Source organism: Protopterus annectens, chromosome 1.part1 (genome assembly GCF_019279795.1).
Source record: "Protopterus annectens isolate FY-2018-M chromosome 1.part1, PAN1.0, whole genome shotgun sequence".
NCBI lineage: Eukaryota > Metazoa > Chordata > Ceratodontiformes > Protopteridae > Protopterus > Protopterus annectens.
In genome coordinates, this window is record NC_056726.1 from 1,015,629,480 (window position 1) to 1,015,656,419 (window position 26,940).

Here is a 26,940-nt window from a genome sequence, read left to right on the forward strand (position 1 = left end):
ATTCAGTTAAAAACCAGTTGTCAAGATTTAGGTTTTTAAATTTAAGCATAAATTTCTTCAACAGCTTACATTTCTCCGAATACGAAATGTCCTGTTGTTTTTGTCTCTGTCTCTCTTCGCGTTGCTCTACAGTTCCAAAGCTTTTATTTAACCAATCAGTTAAATTAATTTCTGCATATTTTTTGAAAAAATTGTCACTATGTTCCACAATATTCCACTCACCATACCTCTGTTCAGTGTACGACTCTCCGGAATTCCCAGAAAATCCTCGGTTTATGCTGTTGTGACTAGCGTGCTTAGCTCGCACAGGTTGTGCACACGGAATAGAATCTTCCATACCCTGAGTGCTGGTATCCGGTTGTGTGAAGGCTTGTAAAAGCCTGGTGAGTTCTCTGATCAAGGATTGTTTCTTTCCTAGATTGTGAGGCTCCTCGGCTGTCCTGTACATCCATTAAAAAACGCAACCGGTAAATGATGACAAATAGAACACGGAGAAAAGGCAAACCAAAAATTAGTAAAACAGAAATTCCCCCGTTGTACAGGAACCAATAAAGGCTGTCCCACAAAACGTTGTATTTGGAATAGTAATGTCAAAAAAGGCTCTGCAGTCCACAGGTAGTTCAAACCACGTACATAATTTATTAACAATACATTGAGTTAAAAATTAAGCGCTTTCATTTCCAAGGCTGGAAACTTCATCAGAATGACTACCATTGTTGCATCAGACATTTTATACCATGGTGTTAATTACATTCAATTTGAACACATTAATCAGAGAGCAATATTTTAAAGAAACAACCCACTATAATTTTGTATGTGTCATTGCATTGAAACAAGTATCGTAAAAGCATATAAAACAACTGTAGAATAACACTGATGTTTGATATAAGTAAAATAAGATCTCCATAAATTCTGAATCTCAATAAAGTTGTAAAGTGTTGCTTAAAAACACATGAGTACCAATGTATGGACCCTTATAGTAAAATCTATTTAAATAGAATAATATGTATATACACAAAATATTAAAATATAATATAATAAAACTCTGTTTTGATAAACAGTATGTATACCACATAAAAAAGCAATGTAAAAAATACACAGTATAAAAATAATTAAATCTAAAGGGCCTAATCTTAAAACTATTTTTGAGAGGAACAGGCAAGAGAAAGATAAAAGGAAAAAAGATACTTTCTGATGTGGAAGATGTCCTCAATGCACATTTATAGCTAACATAGAGGAATTACAACTGTCCACTATCCCAATTACATTCAGAGGGAAACAATACTACACGTGTTACACTAGTGGAGTAGTATATCTGGCCTATTGTACTTCATGTTGGGGATATTGCATAGGCAAGACAGAAAGACACGACAGAGAATTTACGAACATATGTATGATGTCAATAGGAAGAAGGCAACTAATGCCCTTTATCGGCACACACTATTTTGTAAGGAAGCCAATTTCAAGTTCTGGATTCTGGAAACAGTACTTAGGGACAACGGGGGGGTGGGGTGGTTGGGAAAACCAGCTTAGTTATAGAGAACTTATTTGGCAACTGAGACTGGATTCCAATACACCCCCAGGGATGAATGACCATGTGTCACTTTTACCTGCCCTAAAATCAAGGGCAAAAAAAATAAAAATAAAAACAAAAACAAAAACTAAAAAATAATGATTAAAATCACAATAAAACTAAAGAAAATTTATAAAATAATACTGAATACCATTCAACATTCCTTTATTAATTAATTATTTTTACCAACTTATTTGTTTAACATTAACATCATACATATCTTTAGATTTAGTTACTTTTATACTGTGTATTTTTTACATTGCATTTTTTATGTGGTATACATACTGTTTTAACAAAACAGAGTTTTATTATATTATATTTCAATATTTTGTGTATATACATATTATTCTATTTAAATAGATTTTACTATAAGGGTCCATGCATTGGTACTCATGTGTTTTTAAGCAACACTTTACAACTTTATTGAGATTCAGAATTTATGGAGATCTTATTTTACTTATATCAAACATCAGTGTTATTCTACAGTTGTTTTATATGCTTTTACGATACTTGTTTCAATGCAATGACACATACAAAATTATAGTGGGTTGTTTCTTTAAAATATTGCTCTCTGATTAATGTGTTCAAATTGAATGTAATTAACACCATGGTATAAAATGTCTGATGCAACAATGGTAATCATTCTGATGAAGTTTCCAGCCTTGGAAATGAAAGCGCTTAATTTTTAACTTACTGTATTGTTAATAAATTACGTACGTAGTTTGAACTACCTGTGGACTGCAGAGTCTTTTTCGACATTACTATTCCAACTACAACGTTTTGTGGGACAGCCTTTATTGGTTCCTGTACAATGGGGGAATTTATGAATTACATAGCAGTTATCCACTACTATTCGAGAGACAATGCGATAGTCATCCTTGCTTTGATGGTCAGTCGAAAAGTCATATTCTGGTTTAATGCAATTTTTGCCAGATGGACAATTCCTATTGAACATTTCACTGACAATGGAAATCATAGGATAATAAGAGTTGCAAGGTAACTGAACCTTGAGGCCATTTCTGCCTTGCCAATACCCAGCCTTAGACCTTGCTATTCATTTCAAGGAGGTCTAGGCCCATCATACCAAAGAATCTATTTGTGAACATCCATCCAGATTGCTCAGTTCCTTTTTAAATGCAGTGAGTTGCGATGCTTAATTTGGAGAACTCCATATCTGTCATCAGCTTTTGTCCATTTTGAGAAGAAGTAAGGATTTGTCCATTACATGTCAAGTCTATATTATTCATAAGTAAATGATGTTGCTGAGAGAGTATTACAAACAGTTAAGAAAATCCTTAACCTGATTGATTCGTGTGTACCTCTAAAGGCTTGCACAACGTTTTCACATGTGAAATGAGACCGGCACATTGGACATCTAATGCTAGACCTGTACATTTGAATGACCATCCTAAAACTTGACACAAAGTTGTCTCCAAAAACCATTTCATATCAGACTGTTGAACAAAATCACCAGAAAGCCAAATCAGCATACATATGTTTTACAACAAAGGACATTTTAGTCATTCCTTTCCTTACTTAAATCCAAGTGAGACATTTCATCTCAAGTTAGATGGGAAAAATGGTAACCATTTGAAATGTCAGGACTCGATAGAGCCAGTCTGAAAACACGGAGACTGAATGGCCAAAAAATTGACTTACATTTAGTAAGTCCAAGATGCCATTTCTCAGAATATTCCCTTTTCTCTGAGGTATGGTGATCTCAAAGTTGGAATATAGCATTTTGGAGTATGTGGGGGTACAGGGGAACTTGCCCCCCCCCCAGAAAAAGCAGTTTAAAGGAGAAGAACAATTTTCGATATTAACTCTTCTCTGGGTTTTCAGTCTATTTTTTTTCAATAGGGAGCCAAAAAAAAAAACAGGTGGAATAAACAGAAGTGACTGCTGCCAAATCCACAGAAATGAGATTACATATAAACCAAACAGCTGAAGGAGGTATAGTAAGAGGAAATCAAAGACACATCCAAGCCATTCCTGAGATTAAGATTCAAGCAGAAATTATCACATCCCAATGAGAAAACATTAGAACTAGAATAATCCAATAAAAGGAGAGACTGTGAGGCAATGTCATAATGGTCTGGCGACCAGGCTAGCTTTGATCTGATAGAGACATGTGACCTAACAGAGACTTGTGACTTGATAGAGACATGTGACCTGTTACAGACATGTGACCTAACAGAAACATGTTTACTAATACTAACTAGCATAAAATACAATACCCTTATATCCACAACCAGTAAACGTTACTTCATGAGAGCATAAGGTAAGGCCTCTAGTTAGGTACTGAGACCTGTGATGGATTCAGAAACAGATAAGTTAAAAAATTACTGCTAACAGGAATATGTGCTTAGATACCGTAAATGGAGTATACATACAGACCATGTTAGAAAAAAATAGAATTGTTGTACAGCAAAGTCAAATGTTTTTAATACTGAATGTTTCAAAATAAAAAGGTAGATGCATGCAAATGTTATGATGCACGTCTATACATAATGTTGTACCCCAAAAAACATTATCTTGTCAAAAGATAGCAGACATCCTAAAACAAATCCATGGAGAGTACCAAGTGCAGTGAGAGTAAGAGAGACAGAGAACGAACAAATATTTTATCACCATGATGATCACTGCAGTTGGTGTTAGACTGAATGCGTCAATCTAAAGCTAAAGGAATTAACCCATAATGCATTGGGCAGTATGTGTGATGATGACCTGACTATGGTCCTGACAAGATGCATAAGTTCCTGTGCTGAATGTGTATGTATACTGTTGGTATAGAAAATAAATACAACTAACTAATGCATACTAAATCTGGTCTGATGATGTCTGTTGTCATAAATATAGCACTGACCATGACATTAAGTTTCAGGAAGGGTGCAGCCAGGCATACTCTTTGTCCTCAAAATAGTGCATTTTTTTCTGAACACGATAGAAACATTGGGGCGTTATCAAGCCATGTTATGTCTATAACCATCTACATGAATACCTCAAAAACATGTATAGTGCTTGCTTACAGACAGAACTGCAAATCTAAAAGCAATACCTCTAATAGGTTTTGACTGAGCTTGGTGGATAACTACTGGGATTTTGTTGTATAGGGTCCCGTGTTTAAAACCTGTTTGGGGTTGGAAGGGTGGCCTAATGGTTAAGGTGTTTGCCTTACAAACACAAAGTGTGGAGTTTGAGTCTCACAAGGGATAATTAGCTAGGCTTAAAATGGCTTGCAAGGGCAGTAAGCCTAGTACTAACCTATAAAAATGTTACACACATTAAGTTTGGGAGAGCAACATCTTGAGTGATGTGACCATTTTTAAATGCCAAGTAAATGTGGGGGGTAGCAGTAAGCATCTGTGAGTACAAATGGAATTCACTGGATACACCCTTGATTTCTAACAGTATTCTCTCTGTGTTCTATTAAGATTTACACTGCTTTTTGTATTTCCTATCCCAACAAGACCTACTGGACATAACTTTCAGAGGAAACTCACAAGCACTATCCAACAAGTGATTGTAAAGTAATTTCTGCAGGCAAAGGAATAGGTTCATAGGTTCATAGGTTCATACTAGGCTATCTGCCCGAGGGCATTTACAAGCCTAGCCCATCGTTTTGTGGCTTACGCCACCCCTTTAGTATGGGGAACTATACCCATTATTTTGCTGTGCCTCTGTCGAGCAGTGACACTGAGGTAATCCCTGGGGTATATCTGCGATCTCCCATCCATTGGTCAAGATTTCTCTTGAACAAGGCCAGCGAGGCGCTCTGCCTCACATATACCGGGATTTTGTTCCACAGCATAGGGAGTCTCTGGGTGATGAATCTATCCCTCCAGCATGTCCTATTAATAGCCATGTCGAGGTTTAAGTCTCCCGCCCTTGTGGTTCTGATGGATCTAGATTTTTTGAGGTGAAGCATATTCATCAAATCTGGGTTTGACATGGCCTTGTATGTTAGGCAAAGGTCACCTCTGAGCAAGCGTGCGACTGAATAGAGCTGGAGTTCTTTCAGTCGGGCAGCATAGGACAGATTTTTGAGACCCTTTATCCTTTTGGTGAGGAACTTTTGTGGCCTCTCCAGCTGCTGCAAGTGCCGGGTCAGATACATTCCAAATGGGGCATTGTACTCAATCATTGGTCTGATGAGTGATGAGTATAGGGAGACTATGACCTCCCTTGATCTAGATGAGAATCCTTCATGATAAGGTGGGCAATGTAGAAGGTCTTCCTAACTACTTTAGCTACATGGGTGTCGAATGACAGACTACTATCAACCTGGGTCCCCAGGTCCCTGATAACTTCTTCTGTGCTCAATGGATTGCCACCTATTTGGTAGCTAGGGGTAACCTTGTTTTTCCCGAAGGGTATGACTATGCATTTTTTGGCATTTAACTTTAGGCCATGGCTCTGGCACCAGTTATCCATTTCTGTGAGACCCTTCTGAAGGATATCTGTGTCAGATGTGTTTTGTACTATGGCGCCCAGTTTGCAGTCATCTGCAAACTTTGTCAGCCATAACCCTCCTGTGTTTGCTTGTACCTTGGAAAAGTAGATGCCAAACAAGAGTGGGCCCAGGACTGAGCCCTGTGGGACACCACTTTTGACAGGCTTTGAGTCTGACATGGCGCCAGCAACTCTGACCCTGTGGGTTCTGTCACTCAGCCAGTTTGCAACCCATCTTGTGATGTATGGGTTAACATTTAAGCTGATGAGTTTTTCAATGATACCCGAGTGGGGTATTGTATCGAAGGCCTTCGCCAGATCGAGGTAGGCTGTATGGACTGCCTTTCCCTCATCAATGGCTTTGGTGACTGTTTCGAAAAAGTCTACCAAGTTTAAAAGGCATGATCTGCCTTTGACAAAGCCAAACTGGGTTGGATCCAAAGTCTGCAAATTCCTTATGTCTTTTTTTATGAGGTCCATTATGATCCTCTCCATGGCTTTGCAGATAAGGCTTGTCAAGCTAATGGGCGGGTAATTTCCAGGGTCGGTGGAGGCACCGCCTTTGTGAAGTGGGACCACAGTTGCAGTCGCCACTCCTGGGTGCGTATCTAGAGGTAAGACTATGATTAAACAGCTGTCCTAGCTGTGGGTTTAATTCCTCGTTGAGTTCGTGGAGCACACAGCCGGGGACACCATCAGGTCCCATGGATGCTGTGTTTTTGCTTTGGAGAGAGCAGTTCTCACTTGGGCGCTAGAGATGTTTGGGGGCTGCAATCGCTTGGTATAGATATCTCTCCTTTTGGGGGGGGGAGTTTGCACTGAACCTGTCAGCCAGTATGTTGGCAATGTCTGTAGGATCAGTAATCTTCACATCATTTTGAACTAGTTCTGAGCATATCTGGGAGTTTCCTCCCAGGTTTCTAACATAGCTAAAGAAGGCCTTATGATTGTCTTTTGAGTCTTTAGCTATTTTTCTCTCAAAATTTGCTTTGGATGATTTTATGAGAGCTCTTAGTTTTTTACTTATAGTGATCAAGGGTGTCTTACCTTTTAAGAATTTTGCTCTATCTTGTAGTAGCTTCCTCCTTTTGTTGTAGAGTTTGTTTATGGCTGGGGTCCATCAGACTGGACGCTTGCCTTTGGTACAAAGAGTCTTTGTTTTGCTTGGGATTGCCTGATCCATGCAGCCCTGCAGGTGCTGGTAGAAGGCATTTGTAAGTGATTCAGCGGCTTGAGTACTGTTTTCCGCCGCCTCGGGGGCCTTAAAGGAGACCACACTAGTCTTTAGAAGTGTGAAGTCGGCTTTCGAGTAGTTCTTTACTGTGGTCTTTTTTATTTCAGGTGGGGGTGGGATGAGGACCTCTAGCGAGATTAGTTTGTGATCTGATCTCACCAGTGAGGGTATACTTCGGTGTTGAACATTGTGCTCCCATGTTCGTGATGATGAGATCAAGTGTGTTTTCTCCTCTTTATGGGATGGTGACTAGTTGTTCCATGGCATTTGAGTTTATGAATTCCAGGAACTTTTGGGCTAGGGTGTTTGGGCTTGAGTAGTGTTCCCAGTCTATATTAGGGTAATTGAAGTCACCTAGTATGATGGTGTTTGGTGATACATTTATCCCCTCTAGTGTTTTCAGGAAGGCCATGTGAGGTTCCTGAGTTTGTGAGGTGGCCTGTAACATGCTACAATTTGCAGCGCAGTCTTGCCTATGGTTAATTGCACCTGGATGGTCTCCGATGCATCGTGCATTGCCACCAGTCTTGAGGTGTGGGTGTCCTTGATGAATATGGATACCCCTCCTTTTGGTATTGTCCGGATTTTGGGGCCGGAACGCATGATATGAGCTAAAACCTGATAGTGATGGGGTGCCCTCAGGAGCCTTGAACCAGGTTTCTGTCACAGCACAGACATCAATGTTCTCCATACTGAGAAGGGCCTCGAGTGTGTGCATTTTGAGATTTAGACTTCTGGCATTGAGCAGCATTACCCTTAGTTTTTTCCTTTTTGTGTTCTAGGGTGGTAGGTTTAGAATTTGAGCCTTGCCTAAAAAGGCACTATGGGGGTGGCAAGAGCCTTTGCCAATATCCGAATCCCAGGGTGACAGGTGCAAGCCGTCCCTTGGCAGCGTGGCTTGTCCAGCATGTCATCCCAGGCAGACAGACATTGGATCCCCTTTGAATGACACCAGAGTTTAAGCCAACTGTTAAAGCTGATCATCTTATCTCTGTATTGTGGCATCATTCTTGGTGAAGGTAGGATACTGCTCAAGGTCAGGGTCATACCTGCCTGGGCTACATAATCAGAGAGCTCCTCAATGTCTCTTTTCATGTAGTCCAAGGAGGTACGTCTCAGGTCGTTTACACCAGCGTGGACAATGACTGAGTCATATTTGTACCTGCTGTTGAGAGACCTGAGTGCTTGCGTTATGTGGCGGATTCTAGCGCCCGACAGGTGGCTTACTGTGACCTTCTCCTTACTCATTCTGGTGAGCGGGACGTCAGTGTGTCTGACTATGGAGTCACCAATGACTAGTGTGTCTGGCATTGTGTTTGGCCTTAAGGGCTGTGACTGTTTGACACTCTGACTGTGAGGTCTATGTGTTGCAGGTGTTGTGTTCTGAGGTGGTGGTTGTTTGGGTGTCTGCTTTGGTGGCCTCTGCTGTTTTGGTAGATTTTTGATCAGAGCCTCCGAGTATGTCTTTGTGTGTTTATGTGTATGATTTGAGGTTGTGATGGTACTATGTGAGACTGGGTCTATAGTGTGTGTGGTAACCTTCTCCTCCTGACTGGTCTTGCCAGTCCTATGTTGAGAGAGCTCAGCCTCCAGTTTGGCCATATAGTTGCATCTCTCGCATGTATTTATGTTTTGTGGGAGGAGGAGAGGGTTGTCTGTGTACATGAGGCAATTGTAACATTGCCTCAATGAAAATAGATTAACATTAAAACTTCTCTGCCCTTTAAACTCACATGCATTGAAACAGCACTGAAAACCACTTTCACAGAAAATACATTTTGCCAATGGCAAATATTAACTCTGGGCTGTCTTCAAAATCATAGGCCCCTCGAACATAACAAACATGCTCTTTGATACACCTTCCTGACTATTACATTATATTCCTTGTACAATGCAGTACAGTTGTTAGAGGGCATTTTAAATTTATTGCTTTGAACATTTTTCCAGTAAACAATGAAACAAAAGCATCCACCAATGACAAAATTGCCCAATTCAGAACATTTCCATCATAAAGTCTACTCACGTCCACCAGTATCAGTAAAAATACACAATCTCTGAAGTAGTAAAATCCACATTGAAGAAATTTGTAACTAATAAAGAGGTTGCTGCTAGCAAACACTTTATATGTCATTGTTTAATCTACAAATAAAGTGCCTGTTACCCTTGAAGAATAACTTGCCTTTGTTGCATGCAATAAAAAATGAAAAGCTAGTAATAACGCAATAGGGAATGGATAGCAAACTGTTAACAGTTCCATAGTTACTAGGTATCTTTGCCAAAAGACTGCAGCATCCACCCCTTTACAACACACTACAGCATCAGCAATGCATTTACCTACTGTGAGAGTAGAACCCACAGCCTTCAGCATCTAAAGTAAGTACACTATCTGTTGTGCTATTAACAATGCAAGCAGACTAAACATAAGCAGCACTAAACTTTTGCTCCCCTGCAGCTCTCAGCTCCTTGTAAAATCTACTCGACACTCAGCTGTATCTCTGAACTTTGCAGCACAAGAAATCTGGAAAAAGCCAAAATTTATTGGGGAGGGACAAAAGGCCAAAACCAGGGACATTTTAAACATTGCTTGTATAATGTTTGAAAGTTGCTAGAATAAAATGCTGCGTTACCACCATACATTTCACTGCCATGTCTTGAACCCAGGGGACTCCGTGAAAAACAGAGCAACATACCACTATGCCAAATCAGCTGTTTTGTGAAAGAGGAAGACAAAAACTTAAATAGCTACCATTTAGTGAATTCAGTTCTCACCATAGCACAGCTGTCAACCTCTTGGCACAAAATACCTGAACAAAGCCAATAACGGGTGACTACAACCACCAAACATTCAGTGAATTCAGTTCTCACCATAGCTCTCAACCTCTTAGCAAATAACACCCAGACAAAGCCAGTAATGGGAGAACATAGCCCCCAAACATATTCAATGAAATCAGTTCTTACCATAGCTCTCAACATTAGCAAAAAAACTGGATGAAGCCAATAAATACCTGAACAAAGCCAATACTGGGTGAATACAGCCCCCAAACATTCAGTGAATTCAGTTCTTACCATAACTCTCAACCCTAGCACAAAACCTGGATGAAGCCAATAATGGGGGGGGGGATACAGTCCCAAACACAGGGATACATTTCAAATATCCATCTTGTACACTTAGAAATTGCTAGAATAAAAGCTTTTGTTACCATGCACTTTCTGAAGAATATGAAGTCTGATATTGAAATGTGTCCATTTTTAACATTTGTTAACCAGGAAAGTCTGACTTTGAAAAAAGCTAATTTTAGCAGAGGCCCAGGAGAAACACTCCAGACAGCCAAGAATAAAACTAGAGAACATGTAGCTGTCAGGCAACAAGGACACAAATGCAGAAACCACAGATTTTATGAGGAACAGAAAAAGTATGAGGGAAAATCCTGCAACATTTTTACAAATGGTGGTGGGTAGGGAATTCAGGCTCTTGCCACTTGGGCCCAAGGTACAGGGTTCAAGCCTTATTCTCTACCCACCACCATGTACACCTGGGGCATTTCACACACACACACACACACACACACACACACACTAACCATGTGAAATTATAGCTGCAAATGTGGTAATACATACAATATTTGACTCTGGCGGCCATGATGTCCTTTCCATTCTTACACATCCATGTACAGAACTTCCTCAAATGAAATGGAATCTTTTAATGTGCAACATTTACATAGAATACTGCATATTTTTAATTCAACACATCAAAGCTGTATTAGTGAACATGAATTTAATACACAGCTAGCATTTTATGTGACTTCTGTCCTTAAGAATACTAAAGAGTTGAAACACTTTCTGAAACAGACCAAGCAGGAATGAGAAGAAACCACTAAATGCAGCTCTATTTCTAAGAGTGCTATCAGATATATACATATTTCTCACCTGTTTTCTGATGCTTTACTGAACGCTATACTGACTAAATAGTATTGACACATTATGCCCACATCTAATAAAAAGAGCTCTTGGGAACAGTAACCTTTCTCCATTTATACAGATATTTTCCAGTAGTTCAGGATCTTGTACAAACATTGAAAATAAAACTAATTGCTTGTAGAAACATCTACCAGCATGGCAGCAAATGAAATTTGTAAGAGATGAGTTTTACTTGAGTGGATATTGGAACTGACAGCTACAAGGAAGATGTAAGCATGAAGTTGTCTTGCACAGCTATTAGCCATAATATAGTTTATTCCATACCTTTGCCTCCAATTATAGTCAGAAATTTGGTTTCTTTCCTAGATCTTAACAACAGAATGTGATGTCACATTAAGATGTTTGTCTCCTACTGTACTTTTCATCTAAAACTCTGTGTCCATTTAGTTCAGTAACCCTGAATAGCATAAAGCAGTTATTGGAAAAATAAATGATTTTTGTACTGTGATGCTAAGCATATCCAAAGCTATCAGTAACAAGTAACAATTTTTCCTTCATTAAGCATCAAAGACAGCAAACACAATTTCTGCTCACCTTTTTATATAAACCAATAGTACACTAGGGTTACCACCTGTCCCACTTTGTGAGGGACAGTCCCTCTTTGGCCAGTTGTGCCCTGCAAAAAAAAATGTAAAAATGGCAAATGTCCTGAGATTTTAGAACAAAACTATTTCCTATATTTTTTGTAATGGTTGCATAAAACAGTTATTCTGAATCTGAAACACCTAAATGTTATAAGAAACAGAATAAGCAACTAAAATGCTACAAGAATAATTTTTACTTGGGCAAAAAAGTGAAGTTGTGCACTTTGTACTGGCCGTGGGTATGTTTCGGCCTGCAAAATCTGATGTGTGTACCACAAATGTCCCACTTTGGACATTTGAAAAGGTGGCAAGTTGGCAACCCTATAGTACACTGCGTGCACACACACACACACACACACACACACACACACACACAACTCTACCTGAAGTGTCCCATCTTCTGTCTGTTTACTCCCGCGAGTCCCGCTTGCTATTCCGTTTCAGGTCCCAGCCATCTTCCATTCCCGCTCGAATCATCCCGCTTGCAAAGCCATCCTTGTAAACTCCCGCTCACAAACTTCTACATATTCGCGAGAGTGATGATGTCACGCCCGCGACTGGACTGTTAACACACACGGACTTCTTTCTTCTTAAAGAAGAACGCACGTACATAAAAAAACACTTTTTTTTTAAATTATCTAGTCAGCCGATTCCAGGGGGGTGCAAGTGCACCCCCTTGCACCTGCCTGCGGGCGCCCTTGCTTGCAAGGGCAGTAAGCCTAGTACTAACCTATAAAAATGTTACACACATTAAGTTTGGGAGAGCAACATCTTGAGTGATGTGACCATTTTTAAATGCCAAGTAAATGTGGGGGGTAGCAGTAAGCATCTGTGAGTACAAATGGAATTCACTGGATACACCCTTGATTTCTAACAGTATTCTCTCTGTGTTCTATTAAGATTTACACTGCTTTTTGTATTTCCTATCCCAACAAGACCTACTGGACATAACTTTCAGAGGAAACTCACAAGCACTATCCAACAAGTGATTGTAAAGTAATTTCTGCAGGCAAAGGAATAGGTTCATAGGTTCATAGGTTCATACTAGGCTATCTGCCCGAGGGCATTTACAAGCCTAGCCCATCGTTTTGTGGCTTACGCCACCCCTTTAGTATGGGGAACTATACCCATTATTTTGCTGTGCCTCTGTCGAGCAGTGACACTGAGGTAATCCCTGGGGTATATCTGCGATCTCCCATCCATTGGTCAAGATTTCTCTTGAACAAGGCCAGCGAGGCGCTCTGCCTCACATATACCGGGATTTTGTTCCACAGCATAGGGAGTCTCTGGGTGATGAATCTATCCCTCCAGCATGTCCTATTAATAGCCGTGTCGAGGTTTAAGTCTCCGCCCTTGTGGTTCTGATGGATCTAGATTTTTGAGGTGAAGCATATTCATCAAATCTGGGTTTGACATGGCCTTGTATGTTAGGCAAAGGTCACCTCTGAGCAAGCGGTAAGCGACTGAATAGAGCTGGAGTTCTTTCAGTCGGGCAGCATAGGACAGATTTTTGAGACCCTTTATCCTTTTGGTGAGGAACTTTTGTGGCCTCTCCAGCTGCTGCAAGTGCGGGTCAGATACATTCCGAATGGGGCATTGTACTCAATCATTGTTCTGATGAGTGATGAGTAAAGGGAGACTATGACCTCCTTGATCTAGATGAGAATCCCTTCATGATAAGGTGGGCAATGTAGAAGGTCTTCCTAACTACTTTAGCTACATGGGTGTCGAATGACAGACTACTATCAACCTGGGTCCCCAGGTCCCTGATAACTTCTTCTGTGCTCAATGGATTGCCACCTATTTGGTAGCTAGGGGTAACCTTGTTTTTCCCGAAGGGTATGACTATGCATTTTTTGGCATTTAACTTTAGGCCATGGCTCTGGCACCAGTTATCCATTTCTGTGAGACCCTTCTGAAGGATATCTGTGTCAGATGTGTTTTCTACTATGGCGCCCAGTTTGCAGTCATCTGCAAACTTTGTCAGCCATAACCCTCATGTGTTTGCTTGTACCTTGGAAAAGTAGATGCCAAACAAGAGTGGGCCCAGGACTGAGCCCTGTGGGACACCACTTTTGACAGGCTTTGAGTCTGACATGGCGCCAGCAACTCTGACCCTGTGGGTTCTGTCACTCAGCCAGTTTGCAACCCATCTTGTGATGTATGGGTTAACATTTAAGCTGATGAGTTTTTCAATGATACCCGAGTGGGGTATTGTATCGAAGGCCTTCGCCAGATCGAGGTAGGCTGTATGGACTGCCTTTCCTCATCAATGGCTTTGGTGACTGTTTCGAAAAAGTCAACCAAGTTTAAAAGGCATGATCTGCCTTTGACAAAGCCAAACTGGGTTGGATCCAAAGTCTGCAAATTCCCTATGTCTTTGTTTATGAGGTCCATTATGATCCTCTCCATGGCTTTGCAGATAAGGCTTGTCAAGCTAATGGGCCGGTAATTTCCAGGGTCGGTGGAGGCACCGCCTTTGTGAAGTGGGACCACAGTTGCAGTGCGCCACTCCCTGGGTACGTATCTAGAGGTAAGACTATGATTAAACAGCTGTCCTAGCTGTGGGTTTAATTCCTCGTTGAGTTCGTGGAGCACACAGCCGGGGACACCATCAGGTCCCATGGATGCTGTGTTTTTTGCTTTGGAGAGAGCAGTTCTCACTTGGGCGTTAGAGATGTTTGGGGGGCTTCAATCGTTTGGTATAGATATCTCTCCTTTTGGGGGGTAGTTTGCACTGAACCTGTCAGCCAGTATGTTGGCAATGTCTGTAGGATCAGTAATCTTCACATCATTTTGAACTAGTTCTGAGCATATCTGGGAGTTTCCTCCCAGGTTTCTAACATAGCTAAAGAAGGCCTTATGATTGTCTTTTGAGTCTTTAGCTATTTTTCTCTCAAAATTTGCTTTGGATGATTTTATGAGAGCTCTTAGTTTTTTACTTATAGTGATCAAGGGTGTCTTACCTTTTAAGAATTTTGCTCTATCTTGTAGTAGCTTCCTCCTTTTGTTGTAGAGTTTGTTTATGGCTGGGGTCCATCAGACTGGACGCTTGCCTTTGGTACAAAGAGTCTTTGTTTTGCTTGGGATTGCCTGATCCATGCAGCCCTGCAGGTGCTGGTAGAAGGCATTTGTAAGTGATTCAGCGGCTTGAGTACTGTTTTCCGCTGGCTCGGGGGCCTTAAAGGAGACCACACTAGTCTTTAGAAGTGTGAAGTCGGCTTTCGAGTAGTTCTTTACTGTGGTCTTTTTTATTTCAGGTGGGGGTGGGATGAGGACCTCTAGCGAGATTAGTTTGTGATCTGATCTCACCAGTGAGGGGTATACTTCCGGTGTTGAACATTGTGCTCCCATGTTCGTGATGATGAGATCAAGTATGTTTTCTCCTCTTGTGGGGATGGTGACTAGTTGTTCCATGGCATTTGAGTTTATGAATTCCAGGAACTTTTGGGCTAGGGTGTTTGGGCTTGAGTAGTGTTCCCAGTCTATATTAGGGTAATTGAAGTCACCTAGTATGATGGTGTTTGGTGATACATTTATCCCCTCTAGTGTTTTCAGGAAGGCCATGTGAGGTTCCTGAGTTTGTGAGGGTGGCCTGTAACATGCTACAATTTGCAGCGCAGTCTTGCCTATGGTTAATTGCACCTGGATGGTCTCCGATGCATCGTGCATTGCCACCAGTCTTGAGGTGTGGGTGTCCTTGATGAATATGGATACCCCCCCTCCTTTTTTGGTATTGTCCGGATTTTGGGGCCGGAACGCATGATATGAGCTAAAACCTGATAGTGATGGGGTGCCCTCAGGAGCCTTGAACCAGGTTTCTGTCACAGCACAGACATCAATGTTCTCCATACTGAGAAGGGCCTCGAGTGTGTGCATTTTGAGATTTAGACTTCTGGCATTGAGCAGCATTACCCTTAGTTTTTTTCCTTTTTTGTGTTCTAGGGTGGTAGGTTTAGAATTTGAGCCTTGCCTAAAAAAGGCACTATGGGGGTGGCAAGAGCCTTTGCCAATATCCGGAATCCCAGGGGTGACAGGTGCAAGCCGTCCCTTGCGAAGCAGCGTGGCTTGTCCAGCATGTCATCCCAGGCAGACAGACATTGGATCCCCTTTGAATGACACCAGAGTTTAAGCCAACTGTTAAAGCTGATCATCTTATCTCTGTATTGTGGCATCATTCTTGGTGAAGGTAGGATACTGCTCAAGGTCAGGGTCATACCTGCCTGGGCTACATAATCAGAGAGCTCCTCAATGTCTCTTTTCATGTAGTCCAAGGAGGTACGTCTCAGGTCATTTACACCAGCGTGGACAATGACTGAGTCATATTTCTACCTGCTGTTGAGAGACCCGAGTGCTTGCGTTATGTGGCGGATTCTAGCGCCCGACAGGCGGCTTACTGTGACCTTCTCCTTACTCATTCTGGTGAGCGGGACGTCAGTGTGTCTGACTATGGAGTCACCAATGACTAGTGTGTCTGGCATTGTGTTTGGCCTTAAGGGCTGTGACTGTTTGACACTCTGACTGTGAGGTCTATGTGTTGCAGGTGTTGTGTTCTGAGGTGGTGGTTGTTTGGGTGTCTGCTTTGGTGGCCTCTGCTGTTTTGGTAGATTTTTGATCAGAGCCTCCGAGTATGTCTTTGTGTGTTTATGTGTATGATTTGAGGTTGTGATGGTACTATGTGAGACTGGGTCTATAGTGTGTGTGGTAACCTTCTCCTCCTGACTGGTCTTGCCAGTCCTATGTTGAGAGAGCTCAGCCTCCAGTTTGGCCATATAGTTGCATCTCTCGCATGTATTTATGTTTTGTGGGAGGAGGAGAGGGTTGTCTGTGTACATGAGGCAATTGTAACATTGCCTCAATATTCCCAGGTTCACCAGCTGAGCAGGAGAGGACACTAGCAACTGATCCCTCGACATGCTAGAAGGAATAGACAAAAAAACTTTAAAAGAGATTCCGGGGGACTTGGGTGACCGAGAAATGGGGGTTTACCTTTTTGGGGTACTATCTATGGCAAGAGTGCCGTATCAAGGTAATAAGTACTGTAGGAGCAAGTGCTAGGTTTAATAGATAGAGAATAGTCTACTTGGAGTCAAGTAGAGATGATCTTTTTAGTTATAGGATACGCTGATTAGATCAGTAGTATAGTTTGAGGAAGGTAGTTTTAAGGGAAAATTTGAAGAGTGGACTTTAGGTAGCCCGAATAGTTTAAACCTGCTTAACCACAGTGGCAACTCCGGCTAAATCGCGCTAAATCACGCTAAAGCGCGCTTTATAGCAGGGGGCTGGAAAAGACAGGAAATGACCCAAAATGGCCAATAGACTACAAGTTACTGCCTTAAACCACTCCTCTAAGGACAAACAGGCAGCTCAGTACTCCCCACTCTCACTGGTGAGTAAAGAAACTTCCCCCTGACCAAACAAGGAAAATGGAGAAACACAGGAACCAAGACAAAGCCCAGGGATCAGCAAAATCTGATAGGAATAGGAATCAAACCCTCAGTACTGCAGGATATAACCCCTTAGCAGTTTAAAGCCTTAATTATGTATGTTAATCCTGTCTGAGACAAGTCACTCCAGTTGTCCGTTCCCAGGCTCCGAAGGCTCTACACAGGTAAAAAAAAATAAATAAAAACAAAAAAATAAAAACTCAGTAAACATAAGATGATAAATATGTGGAAGAAAGTTTACTTTTTTTCAAGCAAGTTATTTATTATGCAATTATGCAGACACAGAAAACAAACAAAAACCCAGGCAGGTGTAAGCAAATCAGAGGAACTGAAATACATTTGCTAATACTAGGATATCCATAGGAGCACACTGGTACTCAGAGCATCAAACACAGATTAAAAAGCAAACTGAATGCAGAAAATGTGACATGAATGCTAGTTTAACACCAAGATAAATGTGATATTTATAAACAAGAATATACTCTTTTTAAACATGAGTTTACTTTCATTTGCTCTGGGAAAACAGAAAAAATATTCAGTTTGACAGCATTCTTATACAGCTCTGTCACTGGTCATTAAATTCTGTTTTTCTGTATGAACATATAACAAAAAATTTTGGCAACAGCTTCTCCTGACCCAGGAAGCATATGTTGTTAAGTATGCAGCAATGTGTCAGTATTTCTAAAAATAAAAGCATAACAATAACAAAACAGCAAGTTTCTGTCTCTTTAATGCATGGATAGTCAAACTGCATGTCTCTTATACAATGGTGTATATGAAGCAGTCATTGCAGATTAGTAAATGGGAGAGAAAGGCTAGGTCATTTAGTCACTTACTGTAGCTAACAAGTAATAACCCAATGGAATTTCAGTTTCATCTCACTGTCGCTTTACTGTATACACCTTTCTCTTGCTCACTGTGTGTGTCTCTCTCTCTCTCTCTCTCTCTCTCTCTCTCTCATGTTCTCTTCTAACCTGTCATGAATTCCTACTGTCAGCACTTCAGCAATGTAGGCACAACCAGGTGAGAAAAGCTGAAACCTGACACCATTTCTGTGAAGTACTTTGTGTGTGGCTTGCTTTACTCTGAAGTCTAAGGAAAGCAGCATCCTCAGGAGATGAAGAAGGAAGAGTCCTTGGTAATTAAAGCACACAGTAAGATTTGAAGCCTACGAAACACACAGACTGCGGTTAGCCATCCATTTGCCAGCTGTTATTCTGCACTTCTCTTAGTTACTCGTGAAAAATTGCATCTACAGCCATCCTGGTGCTTCTTCATTGGTGATGTTAGTGGGAGACGGAAAGAAGGAACACATGAATCTCTCACGACAGTGTACATCAAGGTATGTTTTGTATAAGCAAAGCCTTTTAGATGTGTGTGTTTGGAATGACCTGATTTATTTTTGTGCTAATAAATGGTTTCTACAGAATGGTCTAAGGCAGACAGAAGGTACCACGGCTAACTTAATACATACATAAGTTTTTCTTCTGTGCGGGTGCTTAACTTCTGGAAGAGGTTTTGCACAAGAAATAGGTACAATATAAAAGAAATTTTAAACAGTAACTGAATTGTAATGGCATGAGTGTCAAGCAGTTAATAACCTTATTGATTTGGTGGCAAATTTTGCACAAATCTTCACTTATGTCACCATCAGCAACCGAGTCATTTTACACACAATTCAATATCTTTGACCCTGAGAAATGTTTTCGTTTTTAGGGTGTCACTGCTTTTGCTGTATATGCTCATACTTTCAGTGCATGGAAAAGTGGGTTAATTTAGGTACCTGATCTTTAAAATTACTACATGTTTAAGTTAAGGTATTATATCATGGATAAAATAGGAATCTGGGCTACCTGTTTTGACTGATAGTGGTTACTAGAACTAAAACATAGGATAGGTGAGGGTTTCTTTTTCATCAATTCTCCGTGTCAACATCCTGTTCTATTTAGTCTGAAATGCATCAGTATTTAGTTAACTTGTCCTGCATTGCTGATACTCATGCTTTTCTACCCATTTTGCTCATTTACTGATGTGTATAGTTTCTTTTCTGACATTGAGTAGAATTTTATTTTACATAGAAATTGTCAGCGTTATGAAGTTTTGACTATTTAGAAACCTGTTGAACATCCAATATCTACTCTAAATATGTTATTTCCAAATAATACTGACCTTTCAGCATGCCCTTGTTTTGTATTTCTTTTTGTAAAGTAACATTAAAATAAGAAAAAATATACCCAGAGGAATATGTAGACTCGTCCTACCTTAGGTATTCTGTGTATTTTCATTTCTCTTTCTCTCAATCAGTGTTATTCTTATTTATTCTGGGGCGATGTCGTAATGAGTTCTGATCTTAGCCCCCCCCCCCCACACACACACACACACACACACACTCATCCTTTCTAACACTGACTGTCTATTTGAAGAATTAGACTGTTAATGTATTACACAAAGACATTTTGTATCACCTGCCAGGAAGGATTGCAGCACGAGCAATGGTAACAAAGTAACAAAATGTAGCACTGTCATGTAGCCTATGGACGTCTCTGTCTCTGTGTTATGTCTGCTGCTGTGGTTTATCCTTACTGCCTCTGTTTCTCAGTAATATAGCTCAGTGTTCTCCAGTACTCTGCCTTTGTAGTCCAAATATTTTCCACAAATCTATAACATTAAATAAAGCAAAATGAATATTAAACTAAGATTATGGCAAAGCTGAATGCACATCCTTCAAATCTAGTATTTATTTCTCAAAGCCAATACACTCCAAGCTGCATTGGACCTTTAGATAGAAACATACAAAATATAAAATAAATAAGTAAAAATGAAATAAAAAAAAAGATGAAGGTACATCATAAAGGTGATTGCTTTAATGGAGTGCCATATAGACATATAGATCAGTAATAAAAGGCAGCTGTGTCTGAATCCAATTTATACAATGGGAGAGCAATAGGAAATATGAGTTTAGCAGCTTTTGTCAAAGTTGATTATAGGCTTAGATGTTTTTAAATATTAAAATGATAAGCATTTCTCAGTGTAGATGTCCAGCTAATTGGTTTGCATAGTATTATTTAGCTTAACTGGAGAAAAAAAGCATTAGCATTTATCAGAAAACTAATATAAACATTGTCAACCAATTTGTTATGATGCCGGACAAGATTAATTTTTACTGATACTTATAAATTGTGTAAAAATAATTGTTTAGCTAACTTTGCCGAGTACTGTGGCATAACTAATCTTTAGTCAAGTGGTAGCACTTGGGACAACACTAGACTACACACGTTATTCCTCTGTCATATGGAGTCGTCCTCACTGTGTAGTGTATCAGAAAACAAATGCTCATCGAATTGGAATGGAACATTTTCCTTGAAATCGGTTACTTCCTGTCAGCTTTATAAGGGCTGAGTAGGACTTCTCTTACTTGTGCTGAATCAAACTTACATATATATGCTTTAATGTGTCTGGTTCATTCTGACAAGTGATTCCTGTTTAGCATACAAGAATCAAAATGCCTCCTCTCCACCTTAGACACATACTGTTCATATATAACCATGTAATTTTAGATAGGATTTACTCTGTCTCTAGGACTTTATATTAAATACTGATTTGACAGATGAGACTAAACTTGTATAAGTGTAGCATGCCTACCTCTCTGCTCTTACAAATTGGTACCGCATCTATCTGTCACCACAACATAACTCAAAGTTCATCATCAGAAAATGCATTCCAAGCAGTAGATGACATTTTTACTTCTTCAGAACCTGTTGTTAAGTTATGATTTTTTTTTTAAATAAGGGGACACTGAGAAACCATAAATATTGACATGTTGCATTGTATTTCTTGAAGGGCATTTCACATTATTTGTCATTAGACCACCTCATGATTGTGACAGTTACCACTTACCGCATTTAGCCATTTTTTTTAGCATGAAAGTAGATTATAGGACTTATTTTACAAAATAACAAGGAAAGTAAAACATAAAACTGGTTGCAGTTTATTTATTTATTTATTTATCTATTTATTTACATATATTTTTTTAAATGAGGAAGGATGATCATATCCCTGATAGGAAAATTAGTTTCACATATTTTAGAATAATCAAGCCAGTAGTTATTTTCTTTAATATGACAACCTTAGCCATACATCTATTAATATACATCAGCATCTGGGCCTTAAACTCAAAATATGCTTATTTTGTTGTATATATAACTGATATAATTTCTCATATCTGGGTCAAATATGTATTACAACCCCAAACATATACTACCAACTGAACTAAATGTTTTGCCCAACAGCATATAAAACATTCATTATCTTTGTCGTGAGGCATGATTGTTAAAAGTGCCTACCCAAAATCTGAGACAAACATCTGCCAAGCATTAACGTTATGATCGTGCAGTTAATCAAAAGAACACAGCCTCAGACTGTCAACACTGCACACTATTTTCATTTGGAAATTTCATTCAAATCTCATCACAGGAATTCCAATTGAATTGTCGCTGAGCAAGTCAAAATGTTTTGTGCTATGGCATGACATTTCTTAGCAAAAACACTAAATATGACTACATGCTTAAAACTAATATAGAAACTGACAAAAATTTGCTAAGGCATTATCCTGAACACTGCATGTTTGTTTGGTATTGAGCATGATAAGAACATATTATGGAGCTTTAATAGATGGCATTGCGCTGTGTTGGCACTGTTTCTGTTTGTGATAATAACCCACATGAAATGGCTCTTTTCTTCCATTTGTACTAATTGTTGTTGAGAATGAAGAAAAACTGATCAAGAATTTTGGTTTTGTTTAAGCTGACAGGAGGGAGGTCCTAAGGCTGCTCTCTAAACCTGCTAAGCATGATTTTATAATTCCCTAAATGATAATGTAAAATGTGCACAGAATGCTAATTTGGGCACATCACGGTGAGTTGCTTTCCAGCACCTGGTCAAGAATAAAGGTAATTTTGTAGTGATTCTAGCAGTTGTTAAGAGTAGGTGAGTGACACAGGCAGAGATAGAGGAAGAGGAAGAATACATGAAGAGAAGAGAAGAGAAAAAATGATGTGAAGAAGAGGGCAGAGAGAGACATGGGGGCATAGAGAAAAAGGCAAAGAGAAGCAGTGAGGAATCATGGAGAATCTGTGCATACGTTAAAGGTCAGGGACAACACAGTTAGTTAAGCATCATAGCTGCTTATGCAGTCCAATCCTCCCCTAAAAGCTCTTAGACTTGTGAAAATGAGAAAAAAAGGCTATTTCCTAGCCATATGCATAGCTGGACCTCATCTGCTAATTTGAAAACAATACATTGCTGTTAGATGCACCAGAAATGTATTCAGTTCAGAATTCATAATTAGCTAGCACGGAAATCTTGCTTTAATAGCATGTCAGCAATACAGCCAAAGGATATGGTGGGGGGGGGGCTTTTGTAACTATATACTATTGTAGATATTTGCAAAGTGTGTATGCATGCATTGGTTAATATTTTAGAATAAATGCCCAAAAACTGTTGAATAACAGAGGTGGGCTCATTTGAATCTGCTGTTAGTTCTACTGGAAACTTTTCTTTTCAGTGGACTAAAATTCAGGAAAATGAATCAAACAAAAGATCATTCTCTAGCATCTTCCAGTGATCTATAATATTGTGGGGGATGTTGCCTCTCCTACTGTGAACCATCCCTTAGTATTGTAAGTATATTAAGTCGCCTACATGCAACTTAAGCATAGCCACTCCAAGGCTGCTCAACCTTAGAAAAAAGCAGCCGTACTCAATCTCTGCCAAAAAAAACAGTGTCCCCATTTCTCTGTTAATATGTTCTCCAGAATGCACGTGTCTCTGTTAATTTGTTCTCCAGATGGCATGTGTGTCTCTGTTATTGTGCTCTCCAGATGGCATGTGTGTCTCTGTTAATGTGTTCTCTAAATGGCACATGTATATCTCTGTTAATGTGTTCTCCAGATGACACATGCATCTCTGTTAATGTGCTCTCCAGATGGCACATGTGTCTATGTTAATGTGCTCTCCAGATGGCACATGCATCTCTGTTAATGTGCTCTCCAGATGGCACATATGTCTCTGTTAATGTGTTCCCCAGATGGCATATATGTCTCTGCTAATCTGTTCTCCAGATGACACATGTGTCTCTGTTAATGTGCTCTCCATATGGAATGTGTGTCTCTTTTAATGTGTTCCCCAGATAGCACATGCATCTCTGTTAATGTGCACTCCAGATGGCACGTGTCTCTGTTAATGTGCTCTCCAGATGGTATGTGTGTCTCTGTTAATGTGTTCTCCAGATGGCACGTGTCTCTGTTAGTATGCTCTCCAGATGGCACATGTGTCTCTGTTAGTGTGCTCTCCAGATGGCGTGTGAGTCTCTGTTAATTTGCTGTCCAGATGGCACATGTGTCTCTGTTAATGTGTTCCCCAGATGGCACATGTGTCTCTGTTAATGTGTTCCCCAGATGGCACATGTGTACTTGATGATCTGATTTGAAATGATACCTAAACCCTCAACCCCGGGATGATACTCCTACCCTTTCCATGATACCTCCTCCTCCCTACTCTGCTACTCTTAACTTTATCTGCCTTACACACCTCACTTTTCCTTTATTGTGCCTGTCTCCTCCTCTGTTCCATTTTCTTCCTACCTTCTTTTCTAAAATCCACAATGTTGGCTATTTTACATCCCTATTATAATGCCTACCCTAATATTAAATGCTGTGAATAGCACAGACTTTAATTGCAAATGTCACTGAAACCATTCTATATTGTAAACATTTGTTATAGTTATGCTACCTAGACCTAGTCATTACCAACATGAGTGACCGGTGTTTCACATCTGAAATTAACTCCTCGTTGGTCAGATCCGACAATAAGCTAATCACGCTAGATATCCACATCCCGCCCCCACCCACCATTAAGGAAACCATGGTAAAAGATTTCTCTAAAGCCAACTTCATGCTTCTTAAGACAGAAGTGGTGAACTTCATGACACCCATGCAGATGAACAACACAATTAGGACTGCTGAATCATGCACAAATGCAGTCTGTAAGCACTTACATGACTGCATGGATCATGCTATCCCAAACAGAACCAAGATGCTATCATCCAAAAAAAGGAAGCCAATCTGGTGGTCCCCTGCCATAAACAAACTCTACAACAGAAGGAAGAAACTGTTACAAAAGAGAGTAAAATCCCATGAGTGGAGGAGCTCCCTGGTTTGCCTCAGTAAGGAGCTGAGATCCCTTATAAGATCCTCCAAAGCTAGCTATGAAAATAAAATTGCCACTGATTCTAAGGGCAACCACAAAGCATTCTATAGCTATATCAAGAATTTCAATGGCAACACCCAGTTCTGCTCAGAGTTACAGCACAGCAGCACGAAAATTACAGAACCAACTGATATTGCCAACATCCTGGCAGATAGGTTCAGTGCTAACTTTACCCCCTCTCATCCCCTAAACAGCCCATATCTATACAGGAAGAATGCAGAGTCCCTGTAATCACATCTATGCAGGTAAAAGATGCACTCTCTAAAACCAAAAACACAACATCCATGGGACCGGACAAAATCCCAGGCCATGTTTTACATGAACTTTAGAACAAACTGGCTCCCCACCTAAGCACCTTGATCAATCATAGTCTCACATCAGGCTTTGTGCCCACTGAATGGCACACAGCAACAGTTATCTCACTCCACAAATGGGGAGCCACCACTGATCCTGAGAACTATCGCCCTATTAGCCTGATGAGCCTGGTCTGCAAGGCCATGGAACGTATCACCATGGAACTCCTAAACAAAGACATTGGTAACCTCCAAACTCTGGACCCCACCCAGTTTGGGTTTGTGAAAGGCAGATCTTGCCTTCTGAACCTGATCAACTTCTTTGAGGCAGTCACCAAAGCCATAGACGAGGGTAAGGTGGTTCACACTGCTTATCTTGACCTCGCCAAGGCTTTTGACACCATCCCCCATTCTGGAATTATAGCTAAACTCACTAATCTAGGTATAAATCCCTACGTCACAAGATGGGTTGCCAGCTGGCTCACTGACAGAACCCACACTGTAAAAGTTGCAGACTCCAAATCTGACTGCAAACCAGTAACAAGTGGAGCACCACAGGGTTCAGTCCTGGGATCTATTCTGTTTGGTATCTACTTCTCTGAAGTACAGGCTAACACAGAAGGCCTCTGTCTAATGAAGTTCACAGATGACTGCAAACTAGGAGCTATAGTCGAGTCCCCAAATGATGTGGACATCCTACAGACGTCCTCACTGAGACAGATGCCTGGTGTCAGAGGCATGGCCTCAAGCTCAATGCCAAAAAGTGCATTGTCATCCCCTTTGGTAAAAACTCTGTACCCTTGAACTATCACATAAACTGCAGTCTACTTAACACTGAATGTGCGATAAGAGACCTTGGGACTCAGGTGGACAGCAGTCTCTTTTTTGATAATCACATCGCCACAGTAGTCAGGAAATCCTTCTATATGGCACACCTCATCACAAAAGGGTTCTCATCCAGGAAAATAAAACATCATTGTTCCCCTCTACTCATCACTCATTAGACCCATTCTAGAGAACAATGCCCCTTTTGGAATGTACCTCACAAGACATCTGCAGCAGCTGGAAAGGCCACAGAAGTATCTCACAAAGAGGATTACTGGCCTCAAACAGATGCCTTACACTGACCATCTCAAAAAACTCCAGCTTTACTCTGTAGCATATCGCCTAACATATAAAGCTATGTTAAACCAAGAGCTGTTGGGTATGCTACACCTAAAGTAATACCTATCCTTCCAAGGTACATGCTCTAGGGACCTAAACCTTGTCACCACAATAAACAGGACATGATGGAGGGATAGATTCCTGTCCCAGAGACTTCCTATACTTTGGAACAAGCTACCCATCTATGTCAAGCAAAGTTCCTCATTAGCACTCTTCAAGAAAAATCTTGATGAGTGGATGGGAAATAGGAAATACACCCCAGGGATAACTTCTGTGGCTCTGCTTGACAGGGCCACAGGAAATTAACTTTCTTGGGTGGCGTAAGTCATGGAACCTTGTTGGCTAGGCTTACTTAGGCCCTTGGGCCGATAGCCTAGTATCTAACTATGAACCTACTATTACGTTGAATTACATTATTGTTAATCATGTATGCATGTAACCACTTGTATAACATGTGCTACTGTTTGTTCATTGTATCTCTGTTGGAACTTTTCTCCTCGGGCCTTCACTGAAAATGGGCTCTTTGTGGCCCAGTTGGACATTCCTGGTAAACAAATGACAAATAAATAAATAAATATGCATTTTGAAAATCAGCTATTCAATGAAAATGCATTTGTTAGGCTATATTCCAAGGCATCTCTTTAGGCTGAATCATGTTTTCAAAAAAATAACAGAAAATAAAGGAAAAGATGTGGCATACTGTATTTAAGCCTTGAAGACAAACCAAGAAGAAACTTTGCAGTGTGGAGGGTGTGAAGTTCACTCCTTAAAATATGTTATGCACCTAGTTCACAAATAAAAATCAAACTATAAAATACGTACTACAAAATAATAAAATAGCAGGTATAAACAAGGTATAAAATAATAAGTAATCCAGCATAGCCCTCACTACTCAGTAAAAAAAAAATCCCTTTAGACTTTATGGATCTGTTCCAAACAGTAGTCAGAG

General features: G+C 40.3%; 1 protein-coding gene across 1 annotated transcript in view; it reads left to right on the forward strand.

The window, feature by feature from the left end:
* Window positions 1-18,227: 18,227 nt before the first annotated feature.
* The window catches only part of LOC122808765 (G-protein coupled receptor family C group 5 member C-like), a 250,042-nt gene continuing 241,329 nt past the window's right edge, over window positions 18,228-26,940 (forward strand). The window contains exon 1 of the mRNA XM_044079796.1: window positions 18,228-18,610. The gene's annotated coding sequence lies outside the window, so the exon portion shown is untranslated. The remainder of the gene's footprint in view (window positions 18,611-26,940) is intronic.